Source organism: Nicotiana tomentosiformis, chromosome 8, assembly GCF_000390325.3.
Source record: "Nicotiana tomentosiformis chromosome 8, ASM39032v3, whole genome shotgun sequence".
In the NCBI taxonomy this organism is placed as follows: domain Eukaryota; kingdom Viridiplantae; phylum Streptophyta; class Magnoliopsida; order Solanales; family Solanaceae; genus Nicotiana; species Nicotiana tomentosiformis.
The window spans coordinates 47,167,279-47,174,336 of record NC_090819.1 but is presented as its reverse complement, the minus strand read 5'-3'; the positions used below and the strand labels follow the sequence as shown (position 1 = coordinate 47,174,336).

At 39.6% G+C, this 7,058-nt stretch overlaps 1 long non-coding RNA gene across 1 annotated transcript; it reads right to left on the bottom strand.

The window, feature by feature from the left end:
- Nucleotides 1-4,415: 4,415 nt before the first annotated feature.
- LOC117279026 (uncharacterized) lies at nucleotides 4,416-5,270 on the bottom strand. The gene is made up of 2 exons (XR_004509419.2): nucleotides 5,125-5,270; nucleotides 4,416-4,469 (listed from the first exon to the last, which is right to left on the bottom strand). It is a non-coding gene; the product is annotated as an uncharacterized lncRNA (long non-coding RNA).
- Between the last annotated feature and the right edge of the window lie 1,788 nt (nucleotides 5,271-7,058).

The window sequence follows — 7,058 nt, the reverse complement described above, 5'->3', positions numbered from 1 at the left end:
CGACTCGAATCTAGCCAAAACAACTTAATAATATCAATAAAAGCCATAGGAAACAAGCCCAAACGATAAAGATAAGATATTGGTTCAATTATGAAGTCAACCCAAAAAGTCAATCCCGGGCCCGAAACCTAAAAAATCGCAAATTCCGAACACCCATTCCAATACGAGTCTGAATATATGATTTCATCAAAATCTAACCTCAAATAGACCCTCAAATCATCAATTTTTACTTTTAAAACTTTTTTAGTAAAATTCCCAATTTCATCAATTAAATTCATCAATCAAAAGCTAAAATCATAGTTGGAATCATGAATAATAAACAAATCCGAGTAAAAAATACTTACCCCAATCCAAATCATGAAAATTTCCTCCAAAATTGCCCAAATTCGAGCTCTAGATCTCAAATTATGACAAAATAACCAAAACCCTCGAAAATAAAGTATTTAAGGTCTGCCCAGGCATACCCTTCGCGATCGCGAGACCAATATCGCGATCGCGAAACACAACCAATCATTTTTTGAGAAAAATCCTACGTGAACGCGAGCTCTTAGACACGAATGTGATGCGCACCATTGCTGAGCCTACGCGAACACGGTCCCCCACACGCGGTCGCGAAGGCTAAAATCCTGACACCCCAACCAACCTTCCCTTCTACGCGAATGCGTCTCCCATCTCGCGAGCGCGAAGGCCACTGCCTCCCCAAGCTACGCGAACATGATCACCCTTCGCGAATGCGAAGAACAAATATCACCTGCCACCAAAATACACTCTGCGAACGCGACTGCTTTGTCGCGATCGCGATAAAGTAAGGAAGGATTAGACTTAACATACCTTTGTCGTTTACTTAACCTCATGGCGTTGGTTCAACCCGTTAGTACTTTAATCTACAACAAACGATAAGGGCGCATTGTTAAGCTTACGGAAGCTAGAATTCAACATAGATGAGAGACTAGCTCGTCTACGAGTATTTGAGCAACACCTCTTCTTATTCTTTTCCTTTCCTGAAATCAAACAACAAGACCAACATGTACAAAATATCAACAAACATATTACATCAATATCCAACCTTATATCCATCGCAATACATCACAACCGTCCACACAATCTCACACAACAACCAAGTGCTACTTTGTACTTTTCTATCCCTATAACTTAGCTATAACTTGAATACACTTCAATAATGACAACCACAATATACTCAGGTTACACATACTGACTTTTAAGTAACAACACAACATAAAAATGAACTCATAACAGTCCACAATTTACAGCAACTCAAAACTGATTTTCAGATTATTACTTCATCGATTCTTGCTCCCACAACTTAGTTAAGGCACCAATAAGATTAAACATAACATGTCCAAGCCAATGCTCTCATGTGACAGCCTTATAATAATATGAAACTACTCCAAACAGTCCATAACACCACAACAACTTTAACTCAATTTGCAGCCCCTACTTCACAAGTCCTTTACAAAAGAATCTAGCTAGAACTTATATAAACTCAAATATATGAATACGGGAGGATTTTATTATCTAGATAAGATATTGTAGGGATGAAACAATGGTAGTATATTTTCCTTTATGACCATTAACTTGATTTACTTTAGATCCTTCAAGATTGGAGATTACCTTTTAACTTGAATTGAAAGAAGAAGAAGATTATCGACAACTTCTTGAGGGTTTGGAGTAGGTCAATTTGGGAGAGAATTTCGTGGAATTCTTTATGTTTCTACTACTTGGATATTATGAGGATATGTGTATTTATTCAGCCCCTAAAAGGGCCCTCTTGGCTAACCTACACATGTCCATTTAGGTGGACTAATTTGGGCCTTCCCTTTTAGCAAGTAGGTGACGCACCTACTTGTCACCTGCTTGGTTAATTAATAGGTGTCATATGCTGCCCTTATTCACTTAGACACGTATCTTTCCCTCATTTAATAATCACCACATGTGTTGTGTAGCTCCCACTAGTAGGACGGGTAAAAAAGTGGCTCAAGCAAGTATCCCGGTAAGCAAGCAACCTAATTTTATGTATCCATTATCTCATTTGTTTTTCCAAGTCTCATTCAACTTAACTTACTTAAGACTTCGATAAACCTTCCTTAGCCTTGTAGAGGGATTTCATTCCTTCTAAGCTTACATCAACCGAGTTACGACGTACCTTTACGTACATAAACATGGGGTGTAACATCATTCCCTCCCTTGGAACATTCGTCCTCGGATGTTGGCCGATGCGCTTATCAGTCTCGTAACCCACAGTTCTTACGAATACTTTAATACTATCCTTGCCATCAAGGAAACTGTTTTGTGAATAACTCCAAAGGCAAGGGCATTCCCCCCTTTTGGACTCTTTCTCACTCCATGACCTGTGGTTGGAATTCTTCCAATCTCATAACTGTTGCTGCCTTTTGACATGCAGCCTGTACGAATGTGTCCTTGTACGCGCACCTACATGACTTTTCTCTCCCTTTTCTTCAGCTTTTAGCCAATCTTTAGGCCTCACTTTGCGAACATATAAAGAACTATGACAAGTTGTTCCTCTGGGCATCTACAGGTGTACTGAAGTTCTTTATTTAGTACTTTGTCGAACTTACGACGATTGCTATATTCTGTTTCCTAGCCTCAGAACTTTTTTCCTTCTATTGTTGATTCATCTTAATGTTGATCTATAATCCACTAGTAATAACTTGAAACTTCTTATGTGATACATTGTCACTAGGGCTTACGTCTCATCGGGGAACATCTGAAGTTATTTGCCTGATCTACCTAGGGAGGATACTATACTTCAATAACCATATTTCATAGCACCATAGATTTTCTTATGTTATTCTAGAATGCTAAGAGAGACATCACGTCGCCTCTAACTCTTCTTTACTCTCTTAACTAGACTTCTCAGTACCTGGAAACCATAGGCTGAAAGATATGCTACTGATGACACCACTATCATTTCTGGATACTGAATCACGATGCTTTTAATCCTCTATCTGAAGTTTGGACTATTCAAAACCTTTTGCACTTGAGTATCTCGTATATTCTTCACTTTTACCTTAGTTAACTTTAAATCTCGCATCGTATCTTCTGCCACTTTCATAACTTCCCTTCTAAATAGGTGGAATTTACATCCATGCCTTAAAACTCTACTATAATATTTGCACCTCTGGTGCATACACAATACGGTGGAAACTTCATACTAACTTCTTACGACTCAGCTCTATAGCACGATTTGGAAACAAAGGAAGGGTAACATTTCCTAAATTCCCTGTAGCCTCTCAATTATAAGTGTGGCGCGCAACACACCCATAAGTGAAACTCTACTAGACATGGCTTTATAGACTCCCTAGGACACAACCTGCTATGATACCACTTTGTCACGCCCCAAACCTGGGGGGCGTGCCTGACACCTGGAGCCATACTAGCCCGAGCGAACCATTCTGTAACTCATAATTATTTGATGAAAACTAGAACATACATAGGCCGACTTGGCTAAATTCATTCTTTCTGTAACTATCATGGGCCAACATGGCCACAACTCATAATGTATAATTGTAAATACGAAAATACTGTATCACAGTCAAGGCCTCTGCCATACTGTACATAATGAACATATGTCTACAAAGCCTCTAAGAGTATTTGACGCCAAAACATAGTCGGGATAGGGTCCCAGCCTACCCATAATCATGTAGCAAAATTATGACACGGTGACTTATAGACTCGGCTGCACTCCGAATGAAGTGGAGTCTTACTGATCATTCGCTAAATGCTGACTTCGTCTAGTATAGGGGCTCGTCAAACTGATTACCTACACCTATAGGTATGAATACAACGTCCACAACAAAAGGACGTAAGTACGAATAATATACCGAGTATGTAAGGTGGAACTAGAATATAACAATAAGTCAACATCAATAACAGAGATATAAGAATCAACCTGAACCTCTGAAGTGCCATTGAGGGTCATGATATACATACTAAATATACTTATATATTGAATGCCTCTCTTTGGGACTATTATCCATATCATAACATGACTGCCCAACTGATAAGTGGTAACTGCCCAACCGGCCGTAGCACGGTGGTAAATACATGACTGCTCGATTGGTCGTAGCTTGGTGGTAAATGCATAACTGCCCAACCGGCCGTAGCTCGGTGGTAAATGCATGACTACCCGACAGGTCGTAGCTCAGTGGTAAATTAATATGCATATAACATTACATTATGAACATTAACATCTTTATCGTATGCCTCAATAGAGTCTTAAGAACATATCTAGACATGCTTTGGATTATATTTCATAGGAATGAATAACGTAGGCATCCTTAACTATTAAGAATAGAACCATTTACGGAATAATTTTATGTTTACGTATCGTTAATTGGATCATGCCAAAAGAAGGAAGGATTAGCCTTAACATACCTTTGTCGTTTACTTAACCTCACGGCGTTGGTTCAACCCGTTAGTACTTCAATCTACAACAAATGATAATGGTGCATTGTTAAACTTACGGAAGCTAGAATTCAACACAAATGAGCGACTAGCTTGTCTACGAGTATTTGGACAAAACCTCCCCTTATTCTTTTCCTTTCCTCAAATAAAACAACAAGACCAACATTTCCAAAATATCAACAAACATATTACATCAATATCCAACCTTATATCCATCGAAATACATCACCAAAATAGTCCACACAATCTCACACAACAACCAAGTGCTACTTTGCACTTTTCCATCCCTATAACTTAGCTAGAACTTGAATACACTTCAATAATGACAACCACAATATATTCAGGTTACACATACTGATCTTTAAGCCACAACACAACAAAAAAACGAACTCATAACAGTCCACAAATTACAGCAACTCAAAATTTATTTTCAGATTATTACTTCATCGATTCTTACTCCCACAACTTAGTTAAGGAACCAATAAGATTAAACGCAACTGGTCCAAGACAATACTCTCTTGTGACAGCCATATAATAATATGAAACTATTCCAAACAGTCCATAACACCACAACAACTTCAACTCAATTTCCAGCCCCTACTTCACAAGTCCTTCACCAAGCAACCTAGTTAGAACTTAAATAAAATCAAATATATGAAGGAGGGAGGATTTTCTTACCTAGATCAGATCTTGTAGGGATGTGAAATTGGTAGTATATTTCCCTTGATGACCATTAAATTGCTTCACTTCAAATCCTTCAAGATTGGAGATTACCCTTTAACTTGAATTGAAAGAAGAAGAAGATTATGGACAACTTCTTGAGGGTTTGGAGTTGGTCAATTTGGGAGAGTATTTCGTGGCTCTCTTTATGTTTCTAATACTTGGATATTATGAGGATATGTGTCTTGATTCAGCCCTTAAAAGTGCCCTCTTGGCTTACCTACACATGTCCATTTAGGTGGACTAATTTGGGCCTTCCCTTTTAGCAAGTAGGTGACACTCCTACTTGTCACCTGCTTGGTTAATTAATAGGTGTCACATGCTGCCCTTATTCACTTAGACACGTATCTTTCCCTCGTTTAATAATCACCACATGTGTTAAGTAGCTCAAGCTAGTAGGAAGGGTAAGCAAGTAGCTCAAGCAAGTATCCCAGTAAGCAAGCAACCCAATTTAATGTATCCATTATCTCATTTGTTTTTCCAAGTCTCATTCAACTTAACTTACTTAAGACTTCGATAAACGTTCCTTAGCCTTGTAGAGGGATTTCATTCCTTTTGAGCTTACATCAACCGACTTACGACGTACTTTTACGTATAAAAGCATGGGGTGTAACAGCTAGGACAAGACTTGATAACAACACAGTACAAAAGAATCAACTGGATCATGATTACCACGGTGCACGCCTACACGCTCGTCACCTAGAATGTGCGTCACTCCAACACAACACAAATAACACGTTTTTCTAGGATAAGTACCCTCAATTCCAAGTTTAGAAACGTTACTTACCTCAAAGCACGTAACTCACTGCTCCAACAAACCCTTTCCATGAGAATCGGCCTCCGAGCGACTCGAATCTAGCCAAATCTACTTAATTCCATCAATAATAGCTATAGGAATTATTCCCAAAGATAAAGCTAAGGTCTTTAATTAAAATCAAAAAGTCAACCCCGGGCCCATACTTCGGAACTCGACAAAATTCATAAAATCCGAACACCCATTCAATAACGAGTCCAACGATACTAACATCATCGAATTCCAACCACAAATCGACCCTCAAATCCCCAAATCTCACTCTCCAATACATAGTCCAAATTCCCCAAATTTTACCTCAAACACACATAATCTAGGTATAATAATCAATGGGTAATCAATATTTATCAATAAAAGGGATGAATCTTCACTTACTTCTTCAATTATAGTGAAAACCCTCTCAAACATGGCCCATAGCCGAGCTCCACAAGTCCAAAAATGAGAAAAATGCCAAACCCTTTAACATGTATCTTATGCCCAATAAAACTGCACCTGCGGTCAATACAACTGCATCTGCGACACTACTTTTGCGGTCAAGGTCCGCTTATGCGGAAACCACTTAAGCTCCCGACCTAGAGCACCTACGGTCCCCCTTATCACATATGCGGGACCGCTTTCGCAGTCCATCCACCACATATGTGGAAAGACATCATCCGATCGGGCTCCGCTTCTGCGCTCAAACCTCCGCTTCTGCGGGCTCGCAGATGCAGAAATTTTTCGCATCTGTGCTTCTCCACAAGTCTAGGCTAGCCCGCTTCTGCGACCCCATGTCCGCTTCTGTGGACTCGCAGATGCGGAAATCCTTTCACACCTGCGCTCCCAGGTAGACTCCCCAACTCCTCGCACCTGCGCACAAATGGCCGCTTCTGCGGTTCCACACCTGCGGCCCAAAACCTCGTAGGTGCAGTTACATTAGAGCTGAAGCCAACAACAATGCTCTAAGTCCAAATCTCAATCTGATTTCAATTTGAATCACACCCGAGGCCCCTAGGACCCTATATAAACATACCAACAAGTCCTAAAATATGATACGAACTTAGTCGAAGCCTCAAATCATATCAAACAATATCAAAACCACAAA